The sequence below is a fragment of the Carassius gibelio genome, chromosome A7, assembly GCF_023724105.1.
Source record: "Carassius gibelio isolate Cgi1373 ecotype wild population from Czech Republic chromosome A7, carGib1.2-hapl.c, whole genome shotgun sequence".
In the NCBI taxonomy this organism is placed as follows: Eukaryota; Metazoa; Chordata; class Actinopteri; order Cypriniformes; family Cyprinidae; genus Carassius; species Carassius gibelio.
The window spans coordinates 25,187,369-25,200,749 of NC_068377.1; positions in this window are offsets into that span (position 1 = coordinate 25,187,369).

Genomic DNA, 13,381 nt, shown 5'->3' on the forward strand with positions numbered 1-13,381 from the left:
CATCATCCATTGCCGATGGCTGACAGACATCACAATGTTGCGCTGGCATCATCATTCCCCTTGACCCTCACCAATACACCTCCAAAAAATATTTTATTTAATAATAAAATATTGCTCAGTGAAATGCATGCTTTCAATTTCCAGATTTTCAGATGCCTCAAATTATTATATATATTTTTTCCTGATTACTTAATAATAACATAATAAAGTTGTTCCTAATCACAATACAAATTACATTCAAAACTGTTCAATGAACACCGTTAAAACAGTAAAGATTTTATTGTGCAAATACGCCAAATGAATTATAGGCTAGATGTTTTACACAAACTAAAGGCAGCAACAAAATTCAAAATGATTTAAATAACATTTTATTAAATAGGCTAAAACATTCGGGTCAGATCGTGGGTTTTGGATAATAAACGTTACAATAAAATAAAAAAAAATAGCCTAATAATAATTCAGTTTAGTTCTTTAATCCTCTGACACATCTGCTTCACATTGCTTCTTAGGACCCATTTACACTTCAGTTTCCATGATCTGATCTGACATTTCATCTTACCCATCAGATTGTCCTACCAGGACTTACACATCAATATTGTGTCAATTTTCACACGCTGAACAACACATAATTACTGTATTTGCATTACTGTAAGAGTAGGTTTAGTGTTTGGGTAGGTGTAGGCTGGTCCAAACAAACTGGGCACTGACCAATCTTTCAAAGACTACAGGTTTACGAATCCCATATTAAACTCATGGAGATTGGGGAAGCAGTCGTCAGAGAAATGATGGGAACACAGAAAAAGGTTGTGATTATACTACTGTGGTCTCAAAGTAAAGATGAATTTTAACCAAAGATTCTTCACAGCCTCATCCTTTGGAAGTGAAAATAAACCAAATTTACTTTCACAGAAATCCCAGGCTTGTTGACATGTTATCCACACAAACGAGCTTCAGCATTTGAGGGGGGTTAAAGTTTTTGCAGGATGTCCACTTAGACAGTGTAGACAGACTTTTTTTTTTTTTTTTAAGAAAGACAATAACTTTATGATGCCCTTTCAGCTTTCTTTCATTCTTTTATTTTTGGGTGCTCTCCCTTTAGGGATTGTGGCTCCATACGCTTGATTTCTATTGGCTGCTCACCATGTGACTTAAGATTTGGGTCGTGGAGCATCATACAATATTATACTCTCTTTGATCAAACAAAGTAGACAAGGTAGTCTGCCCGATTGCAAAGCATGCCTAAAAACTGGTTCTATTGAATTATTTCAGCTTACTCATATATTCACAATCGGTTCTTCCTAATGAGATGTTGTAGCCTACGTATGGAACATACTTTAAAAAGTGGAGGCAGAAGTGAATTGCATAAAAAAATAGTAAATATTGACAAAATTCTTAGTCAGAATAAATACATCCAGCATGGAATTTTTTTTTTTTTTTACGCTTTTGTCTGTGTGTGAGGGAGAGAAGTACAGGATGTGGATGAGAAATAGAGAGTGTGTGTACAGTATGTGTGTGTTCTCATTACATTTTGTTATGGCATGTTGAGCATTGTGAGAACAAGGTGAGGTATGTGGTTCGTGGCCTGACACACGCACCCCTGTCAACATTAGTGTGAGGTATTGATGTAGAACTGAGTGAAACTGGGAAGTGTAGGCCTATATTGGTCCACAATGTCCTCAACTGTTCCTCTTCCTAACTATGGAAGAGCTATCGCTGGCTCAGGAATGCTCGATATGCATCTCCCCTGAAGTCACTAGCTATGACACCTTTTTCCATGCCTGTTTTTGGGCAATGATCTGGCAGCTCAGCTATGATTCATGTGCTAACTTTCTCCAGTTTTTTTTTTTTTTTTTCTTTTTTTTTTAAGTAAAATGGCTCTCCTCCAATTTGTGGCTATTTTTAGTCAAAGAAGGGAATGTGGATAATGCTAGTCAAGTTACTATAGGTTAAATCATCAACCTGACGTAATAGTTAGTTTGCAGACAGAAGAATGCTCTCAGCAGGGACAGGAGCCTTTTGTCACTGTTTGGAAGGAATGATGGGGATCTCCACAGGCTGCCTGGCTTGCTTCTGAAGAGATAGGCCAAATAAGTACCTTGGGCAGACTGACCTTGTATGAAGGTGGAGAATCAAACACATTGAAATGATGTGCAATGAATAAGTGCAGTCTCATAATGGAAATGTGGTGGTCTAGGTTTTTTTTTTTTTCTCAATGCACCACTAAAAGGTCATGTTGGTGAAATTAGTAACAATCCTTTGTAATACCATCTTTGAATAATGCTAAACAATATATTTGACTTATTTATATTATACTCAAATATAATAGAATGCTATTATTATTATTATTATTATTATTATGTTAATCTATAATAACAATCACCCCCCTCCTTGCTGCTAGATGTTATAACTGCACCGTCCGGCTGCAGAAAGCATCCTTATTGACAGCTAATCAAACATTTTGAAGTATTGTGATGGAATACATGTATAAATACATACATAAATGCACAGACACATATGAATAGTTTCATTGTTTTTATTATATTAAATAGCTACATCATCAAGCAATGTTTTGTTCTCTGCCCTATTATTGAATCCGCTCCTAATGATTCAGTGTATGTGTAAGCCATCTGAATAATTCAGACTGAATCTACCAATTTCTTTGCAAGAACTGATTCAAAAGACTTATTCAGTCATCTTGTAGACATCATTTTGTTATTTATTCAATGACTCATTTAGAAATATACATTCTAACTTTGTGTCAAAAACAAGCAAGAGCCTATGGTATTGGCCATCAATGGAATCAAACCTTGAAGTGACATGTTTTGAATGAATATGAACTACAAATGGGATTTTGAGTGGACGGGGATTATTTTCAGTGCAGTCGGTCTGTTCTTCCCATGTTTACATTTTACATTTACATTTATTTGTTGAGAAGATGCTTTTATTCAAAGCAACACACAAATGAGAAGAATAGTACTAATGACCTGGAACATTCACAGAAAACTTTATGATTTTGTAAGAATGTGAGGGTAAGTAAATGACAAAATCTTAACATTATTTAAGGCACCTCACTTATTTACAGCAACGCACTTCACTTTGATGGTACTGGTGTAATGTTTCCTTATAAATGTGTTCAGTCATTGTAACGCCACACTTCACATATAATGTGGAATGCAGGATGTTAATTGAGTAGCTATTAATAAATTAACCATTTGAAGTTTGGCCCTGAAGGCAGCTGCTACATTTCCACAATCAAACACAGTTGTGGAAATGATCACAAGAGGGTAAAATTATCATTCACCAAGTTAAGATCAGAAGTTGGCAGCACATCTGAGACTTCGCCTGAACTCTGCATCAGCACCAACTCCCATCTGCTATGGCAGCTGGAACAAAGAAAATAGATGTCACACACACTCACACAGTCATGCTCTCTTCAGATGAAAAAGTCTCACTGCACCCCACGGGGGCAGCCCAGCTTCACGCTAGCATTGCAGAGAGCACAGGTAATTACAAGCCAGGAGCAGGCCACCATTCTTGATGGGTCACTGAAGTGCACTCCAAACTCACAGCAGCTGCTGCCTTTTATTGTCTAGTCTGGATGGCCTCCGCTTCTTTCCTCAGCACTGCTTCTTTCCTCAGACACGTATCTCTCCATCAAGACCCGCCTGCCACTGATTCAAAGCTTTGAAAGCTATGACGTCAAGTCAGGGCATCAGAAATCCTTCTCTGGATTTGAGCAGTACAAGAATAATGCATCAGCAGGTCACTGGATAACCTTCAACAGAAAGAGGGAAAAAAAACAGTGTGCTGCAGATGGAGTGCAATACTGTATTGGTTATTTAAGGTGTAACAGGTTTTTTTATAATAGACGAAAACATTAATGAAAATAATTTAAAATGTTTTTGGAAAATGTACATGGAAACAAATAAATAAAACAATACAACATGACTCATTTCCCCAATCCCACTTCTGAATGAGGATCGTATATTCAACAAGTTCATATGCATAAGTACACTCAGTGAGTCATTTTCACAATTCATATAGTGTTCCTGTAGCTCAATTGGTAGAGCATTGTGGTATCAAGTGCAAGATTGGGGGTTTGATACCCTGGGAACACATGATAGGTAAAATTGATAGCCTGAATGCACTGTAAGTCGCTTTGGATAAAAGTGTCTGCTAAATGCATAAAATTAATTAATTAATTAAATTTATACATTCACATATCAAGGCAAATTTAAGATAGCTTTTATCAGAAATTCTTTTAGTTCAAGTTCAATAGTTCAAATTCTTTATTTGTCCTCCAATGGGGCAATTTGTTGTGCAACAGATAGTATAACAAAAAACACACAATAACACACACAAAACCAATTGCAAAAATTGCCTACCATGCAGGCATGGTTAAAATAATAAAAACAATAAACAATCAATAAATAGAAAATCCCTGTTATCTGTGGTTCTTTATTGAATTGAGGCACAAAAGAGTGTTTATATCTGTTGGTTCTGAATTTGGGGAGTTTAAAGTGTAATCCCGATGGCAACATATGAAATTTAAAGAATTATCTAGCAGTATAGATTCAACCCTTCTTAACATCTACTTCTGATAAAGTTCCTCCAGACCTTTTTGCGTATAACCTGTGATACTGCTGCACCTTAATCAACCTCGTAAGGGAGTTTTTTTGTTGTTGTTGTTGTTGTACAGTGATGGACCCATACCAGCAGATTATGGAGAAGGTAACAACTGACTCAAAAGACCTACCTGTATAAAGAAGGGTCAGCAGAGTCTTTATCCACATTTTTTACTGGGTTTTGGTCTAGACTGAAAGATCGGCTCTGTTATGTTGATCACATCATCAAATGTTTTGGGGGAGTGTGGAAAAGAAGCAGAAACCATTCACCTTATTAAAAGTCAGTGTGTAAAAGTCATTTTCTATTTCTTTCAGTTAGAATCCGTGTTTAATTTTTTTTTTTTTTTTACTCTCAAATTTGTATTTATCAAAAATGGGTTTGTAAAATCACACTGGTTAAAACTTCCTATTTATCAAGTTATACAGCATGTTCAAGCTTAAAATAACATATTTCTTTGTGCTCGTCTGGATGTCTTAGTCATTCACTGAGTGTTAAAAAAAACTCTTTATTTCCTATGTAGCTTTTTTAATGATATCTTTGAAAAATGGCGTTGCGTGCCAGGTTCTGGGAATATATATGTGAATATCTGAAATGCCTGGAAATGTTCTGTGTGGGTGGATGTTCTTTAGCTGGTGAGAGCCAGGACCACCCCTTCTGCATGCAGTGTTGCAAGCAAGCCCAATATGACTCATTACACAGTGTCAGGTAGATCTGAGAGGAAAGCCCGGCCTTCTAGCAGAGCCGTGAAATGACATCATCATCATTACAATAAAACCGTTTGTTACAAATAATATGATGTGATTACTATTATGGTCACTTTTACCAGGTGTGTGATTCCTTGTTTATATAATCCATAAAGGGGAATGAAAAAGTAGGTAGGTGTGGCTTACTATTTGCAATGAAGAGGCATCATGTTCCCACCATATTGTTCCCTATAATCAACTTTTTATAAATTACCTTGCACAGTATCATGGTAAAACCTAAATAAAATCACTCAACTTGCAGGTATTTTCAGAAGTATGCACTCAGAATTGCTTCTATAATTATTTTTAGAAAAAAAATTGTGTTTCTAAAATTAAATGTATTGTTGCGTTATACATGAATAACTTCACTGAGCAACTCAACAATTAATTCTGGGAAAAAAAGGTAAACCTCTTATAACTTATAACAGAGATATACAAATCTAATATACAGCTAATATATACAAATCTGAAATATGTGCTGAGAGATTGCCACTCTTGGTCAGAAAATTGTAAATTAAAAAGCTGGGCAATATTTGGATTTTGAAGTTTAGAAAGCTAATATTTTAGTGACCAAGGACCTTTCTTTTTTTTTTTAATGAATCAGTATTTTTGAAGGAATCAGTTGAATGAATGATTTAATGACTTATTATGGCGATGTATTTCATTCCTGTATGATTCAGCTTTTGAACAAAATGCTTGAGGGAAAGATTCAATAACTTATTCATAAAAACATTCCTAAATGAACCTGTGATTTTGAATGAATCGCTTCTCATGTAACCTGCTGAAAGTGTCTGCAGATTAATACCAAGCAGCAACCTTTTGGTCTCTCTCTTGAATCCAACACGGAAATTACTTAAACTTCAATTCATCGCCTGGCTGCTAGAGACTGTCTTAGTCAATCCCATAGACCCCCAAGTTAAAATGGCTAACTTTACAGCAGCAAAGAATGTTTACAATGTTTACGACCACCAGTCGAGCTATAAGCTGGCATAGTTTAGCTAGCTAGCAACCAGCTTCACCCATGTCCCGCCTCTTTGCCCATTTCCAATTATCCTGAAGTCTTTGATTATCCAAGACGGCAACGGCTGGCTCTGCCCACTTAAAGATAAAATGCTTTTCAGAATCCTATGGGGGGCGACAAGAACACTACATTCATGTGTATTATTTTTTATTTTTATTTTTTTTACAGTCTGTGATTAATACCCACCACTAATACCCAAACTGGGTGAAAGGAATAGTGAAAAGTCTCACGTTTATAAACTCAATGATGGATGACTGCCTTTATTTGCATCTGAAGTGGTTCAGGTAGGTCCCTACAGGTAGGTCTGTGTGTGAGAGAGGACTAAATTAGTTTCAGGATAAAAGCCTAAGGCTGATGTATATAAGTAATGCATTAAAGAACTTTAATCACCACATGTGCTCTCTCTCTTTCTGTGTTCCATTCTCTCCCCTTCAAGCTCAATTACACATAAGATTGACAGATGAGACAGAGAGAAGGTATGGTAATAAAAGCTATCTTAGGCTGATGCTGGTTACAGACGGACAAATGAGGATTTTATCAGAGCCTCTTTAATACATAGTGGACTTACACAACACACAACATAAGCTCCTTGCCTTGAGGGCAGCGAAACAGACATGGGAACACTACATCAACAAAGACATCTTTACCTGCACATACAAACCCGATTCCAAAAAAGTTGGGAAACCATACAAATTGTGAATAAAAACAGAATGCAATGATGTGGAAGTTTCAAATGTCAATATTTTATTCAGAATACAACATAGATAACATATCAAATGTTTAAACTGAGAAAATGTATAATTTAAAAGGATAAATAAGTTGATTTTAAATTTCATGGCATCAACACATCTCAAAAAAGTTGAGCCAAGGCCATGTTTACCACTGTGTGGCATCCCCTCTTCTTTTTATAACAGTCTGCAAATGTCTGGGGACTGAGGCGACGAGTGGCTCAAGTTTAGGAATAGAAATGTTGTCCCATTCTTGTCTAATACAGACTTCTAGTTGCTCCACTGTCTTGGGTCATCTTTGTCGTATCTTCCTCTTTATGATGCGCCAAATGTTTTCTATGGGTGAAAGATCTGGACTGCAGGCTGGCCAGTTCAGTACACAGATCCTTCTTCTATGCAGCCATGATGTTGTAATTAATGCATTATGTGGTCTGGCATTGTTATTTTTGGAAAAATGCAAGGTCTTCTCTGAAAGAGACGATGTCTGGGTGGGAGCATACAGTATGTTATTCTAGAACTTGAATATACCTTTCAGCATTGATGGTGCCTATCCAGATGTGTAATACCATCAGAGATGCAGGCTTGTGAACTGAGCACTGATAACAACTTGGGTTGTCCTTGTCCTCTTTAGTCTGGATCATCCCAGTTTTCCAAAAAGAACTTCAAATTTTGATTAGTCTAACCACAGAACAGTTTTCCACTTGGTCACAGTCCATTTTAAATAAGCCTTGGCCCAGAGAAAATGCCTGTGCTTCTGGATCACATTTAGATATGGCTTCTTTTTTGACCTAAAGGCACGGTGGATTGTGTTCACAGACAATGTTTTCTGGAAGTATTCCTTAGAGCATGTTGTAATTTCCATTACAGTAGCATTCCTGTATGTGATGCAGTGCCATCTAAGGGCCCGAAGATCACAGGCATCCAGTATGGTTTTCCGGCCTTCACCCTTACGCACCGAGATTGTTCCAGATTCTCTGAATCTTTCTATGATATTATGTACTGTAGATGATGATAACTTCGAACTCTTTGCAATGTTTCTCTGAGAAACTCCTTCCTGATATTGCTCCACTATTTTTCGCCACAGCATTGGGGGAATTGGTGATCCTCTGCCCATCTTGACTTCTGAGAGACACTGCCACTCTGAGAGGCTCTTTTTATAGTGAAGTGACATTCAGCCAAGTATGGTGACCCATACTCAGAATTTGTGCTCTGCATTTAACCCATCCGAAATGCACACACACAGAGCAGTGAACACACACACACACACACACACTGTGAGCACACACCTGGAGCAGTGGGCAGCCATTTATGCTGCGGCGCCCGGGGAGCAGTTGGGGGTTCGATGCCTTGCTCAAGGGCACCTAAGTCGTGGTATTGAAGGTGGAGAGAGAGAACTGTACATGCACTACCCCCACCCACAATTCCGTCCGGCCCGAGACTAGAACTCACAACCCTTCGATTGGGAGTCCAACCCTCTAACCATTAGGCCACGACTTCCCCAATCATGTTGCCAGTTGACCTATTAAGTTGCAAATTGGTCCTCCAGCTGTTCCTTTTATGTACATTTCACTTTTCTGGCCTCTTATTGCTACCTGTCCCAAACGTTTTTGGAATGTGTAGCTTCTTTTTTTCTATGAAATCCAAAATGAGCCTATATTTGGCATGACATTTCAAAATCGTCCCCTTGGAATAATAAGGTTCTATCTGCATTCCTAGTAGTTTTGAGATATTGAGCTTCAAAGTTTTTGCATTCCATTCGACTGTGTAGATAGAACCTTATTGGTTTTTTTTTTTTAAATAAAAATCCCATAATTTATACAACATAAAATAATCTATCACATAATGTAAATAAATTGTCACAGAATAACAATAGGGGAATAACTCAATTTTGACAAAAATGTCAGATAGAACCTTATAATTCCAAGGGGACGAAATGTCTCACTTTCAACATTTGATTTGTTATATATATTCTATTATGAATAAAACATAAATTCATGAAATTTGTAAATTATTCCAATCCTTTTAAACTCTTTGGTTTGGTTTGGTATTACCAGGCTAGAATTTGGAGTGATTGTGCAGTGATGTTAGTCTTTTGTGTTTCACTGTTTGGTTATATCTCCATAATATTTAGTGTATAATCGAATAAAGTACAGTCATACTCAAGTAATAATTTGAAGTAGCAGATGCACTTAAGTATTGAATGCTGAATGCTGTGCAGTAATAATGCATCCTTCATATCTCTGAAGCCTCTAGTTTTTATCAGATTTTTAAAAGGAAGATACAGTTCTCTCTGAAAACAGCTGAGTTTCTGGACTCATGCTGTGGGCGGAGCTAAATAGTCCAGTAATTAACAATAGGGTATGTGACGAGTGGGGCGGGGCCGAGAGACAAGGGAACAAGGAGTGAGGCCAGGTGTAGTGATTGAAGATGAGCTACACCTGCGACCCACCACCTGTCTCGAGTCCCACGTAAGAGATGGAAGGATATAAAACTGGAGCGACGACCGTGAAGGACGAGAGAGGACCAGGCCTGGGCAATATTTTATGTTTGCTTTTTATTTTGTGCGCACCAGTCGTCCGTGAGGGGCTGGTGCGCTGTTTTGTTTATTTGTGATTATTAAAGTTTCATTTTGATTGTGCGCCGGTTCCCGCCTCCTTCTTCCGGATGATTAGGAAGTTAATATTATTACAGTGGTGCCGAAACCCAGGAGAAGGAGGGACGTGCTGCTGAAGATCCCTCGCCGCTATGGTGAATCCACGGTGCCATCGAGCTGGCGAGGAGTGTGCCGCCATGGACGCTCGAGGCGGTGGGCTGGAGCGAGTTGCCGGGGACGGGCGAGCTCGCTGCCGGCCGCCCACGATATGGAGGGGCGGCTGCCGTCCGTGAGGGAGCGAGGAGTCGGCGCCATTCGCCAGGGGGCCGGAACCTGCTGCCTCCGTGAAGGAATCCGGAGGAGCAGGGAACGGGGGACTCCTGCAGGCTGCCCAAAACCGGAGGAGCCGTCGCCGTCCACCGGGCGGCGGAGGAGTGTCGTGCCGTCCGCCGAGGGCCATCCAGTGCCACCGCCAGGCACCGCGGAAGAGATCACCCAGTTGGTGGAGGGCCGAGCAGCAGTGCGTCTGGGAACCGAAAATTTTTTTTTTCCTCTCTCCCCTCTCTCGTCCCTGTCGCTCCTCCTTCCATCTCCTTTTCTCTCGCCTCGTCTGTCCTACCCCCAGGTTCCCGCAGGTCCCCGTGAGCGGCCCCCCCGAAGGGAAGGGGGGGGGGAGTAGAGCGCAGTCTCGAGGGTACCCCCCGGCCTGCAAGGGGCGATGGGGGTATGTGACGAGTGGGCGGGGCCAAGAGACATGGGAACAAGGAGTGAGGCCAGGTGTAGTGATTGGAGATGAGCTACACCTGCGACCCACCACCTGTCTCAAGTCCCACGTAGGAGATGGAAGGATATAAAACTGGAGTGATGACCGTGAAGGACGAGAGAGGACCAGGCCTGGGCAATATTTTATGTTTGCTTTTTATTTTGTGCATGAGGAAGTTAATGACCTGGATACCCTACCATATGCATCAGGGTTCATAGTTGGAAAAGCGTTCCTCTACCTTCTAGCTTGTCGCAGTACTTGGACTTTTTGATGCCCCTCCTCAGGTTAGCCCTGGGTTTGCTGCAGGCCTGAGTGCCATCTGATCTGACGGCTCGCACATCCTTGTTCGTCCATGGCTTCTGATTAGGGTAAGTTGTGATCTGTTTGTCTGTTGTAACACTGTCAGTGGTGATGTTGATGTAATCCAGTACAGAGAAGGTATAGATATCAATGTCTGTGTGTGAGCAACAGGCAGCCTAAGAAACAAACGTACTTCAGTTTGTGTATTGTAATCTGTCCTGAAGTAAAGAGTCTGCTCCAGTTGGCCACACTTTGATGGTCCTCACTGATGGCCTCACACGGCTGATGAGGGGTGAATACTTAGGTGTGAGAAACAAAGAAAGGTGATCAGACTGTCCCAGATCGGGGAGGGGGTCGCAATGTAAGCTCCATCAATGTTTGTGTAAACATGGTGTGTTACGCTGGGTTTTACTCTCTGCCTGTGATTCAAGCTCATGACCGGGATATTCTATTACTGGGACATTACATCTTTCAGTATTAAACGGTCTGTAAATCCAGCGTCGAACTGGTCCTTGTTTATAAAACATTTGTCACCTAAATGACGGAAACAAACATACCTAGTCGAAACTCCGTTGCTGTCCCGGAAAAACAAACTGCATCCACTGTTCCCTTATCGCTGGGTTCTTTGGAAAGCTAAACAAGGTTATCTTTCTCTCACATTCAAAAACACATTTCATTGGAGACATTCTTCTCAAGCAAGTCCTGTGCAGTTTTGCGGTCTCACTCTTGCTCTTTTTTTTTTTTTTTTTACCAGACTCTATCTGAATAATTTTTGGTCCCAAATTTGTATCAGTTTTACTGGTAGTCCACTCTAGTGTGAAGAATTCTTGTGTATTATCTGTCACAGTTTACTTTATTTTGCTATCCTCACTTACATAACTATAGTGCCTTGAAAAAAATATATATTTAAAAAAATACATATCTCTGAATATTGTTTTTGGTTTGAATGTATACCCTTCTGCTATTTTCACACTTAATTATGCCCATTAAAATGAATTTTACAAGTCTTTGTTCATTCTTTAGCTCTATGGTTCATCATCTTTAATTTAATAGCATTAGAGCTGTTCCACTGCAGCGGCTTAGTGCTGTAATCATGTGCTTTTAATGCAGGGAATCACTCGTTATAAATCTCCTAACTGTATTATTTTCACAAATAGAAGTTGCATTTATTTATTTATTTTTTATCTGAAACGTGCTGCGATTTATATTCCTAAACCACTCATATAATGCAGTAACACTCGACCAAGCAAAACACGTGCAATGCGTGCATGTATTTGTACTGGTGCAGAATGAGATGGACAAATATGCTGCGTTTCTACCAAAATTACCCGGAACATTTGAACCAGAAACTTTTTCCCCATGAACTTTTTTTCCCCCAGACTTTTTGCTTTTATCGTTTCCACCGCGGTGTAAAGTACCGGGAATATTAGGCAAATAGACTGGTGACGTAGGTCTGCACAAAGTATGCAGATTTTGGACGTGCATCCTCGGTAGTTCAGACTTTGTGCATTCGACTCGGGAGTGGGATGTCCGCGACTATGGAAGCATAGGGGTAGCATTATTCAATTTGGAATGTAATATGCAAAATGACAATGCAATATGTAAAATGGCAATGCATTTCTGTATTTACATTTACATTTTCCAATACATTTGTGCAACGTTTGGTGCAAAATGAAAATGAAAATTAAATTACATAAGTTGAATTTGCCATTTCATACACCAGTTTTAATATGTAAAATGAATACTAATTTTAACGCTTTATAAGTTGCAAAATTTAAATTAAAATGTATTACAGAAATGATTAGATATGTCTAACACGTTCAAGCAAAAACTGTGGCAAAATGATAATTTAAATGCTATTTTTCTTAAATGCATTAACACTCACAGTCAAGACACTTACGATTGCATTTTCATTCAATGTCCCGCAATGAATGTAGCAAAATTCAATGTGCACATTGAAAATGCATTCCGAGCCGATCACATCTCCGCCCCCTCACGACATGTCAAGCACTGCGTGAACAAGGCGGGGCTTACAGAAGGTCAGAGACTCACATCTCAAGAAGATGATTCAAGTGAGAGAACATGGACAAGACAGTGGCCCGTGTACGTTTTGATCATTTCGGTTTATGGCTTCAATATTTCATTCGCACTTGTGGGCGGAGCTGAAACGCTGCTTTCATCTGATTGGTCGAATCACTCCGCTTTCAGCTAGGTCTTTTTAGAACATGGACAAGACAGTGGCCCGTGTATGTTTTGATCATTTCGGTTTATGGCGAAATGTTATAAGTTGCATCAGTCCAAAAATACGTCATGACGAGTAAAAAAACACATATAAGTCGCACTGGACTATAAGTCGCATTTATTCAGGACCAAGAGAAAACATTACCGACTACAGCCGCGAGAGGGCGCTCTGAGGTAGGCTACAAGAGCAATGAGCAGCATAGAGCTAATTTTACTATTTTTATTTAGAAATTTAACTATATTAATTTTTACAATTATTTATTATTGTCACACATACACATAGTTCCTTATGACTTAAAAGATGAGAGTGGTAAATGTTACAGACATGGAACTGTTCAGTCTATTATTGATTTTTATTTCCACTTA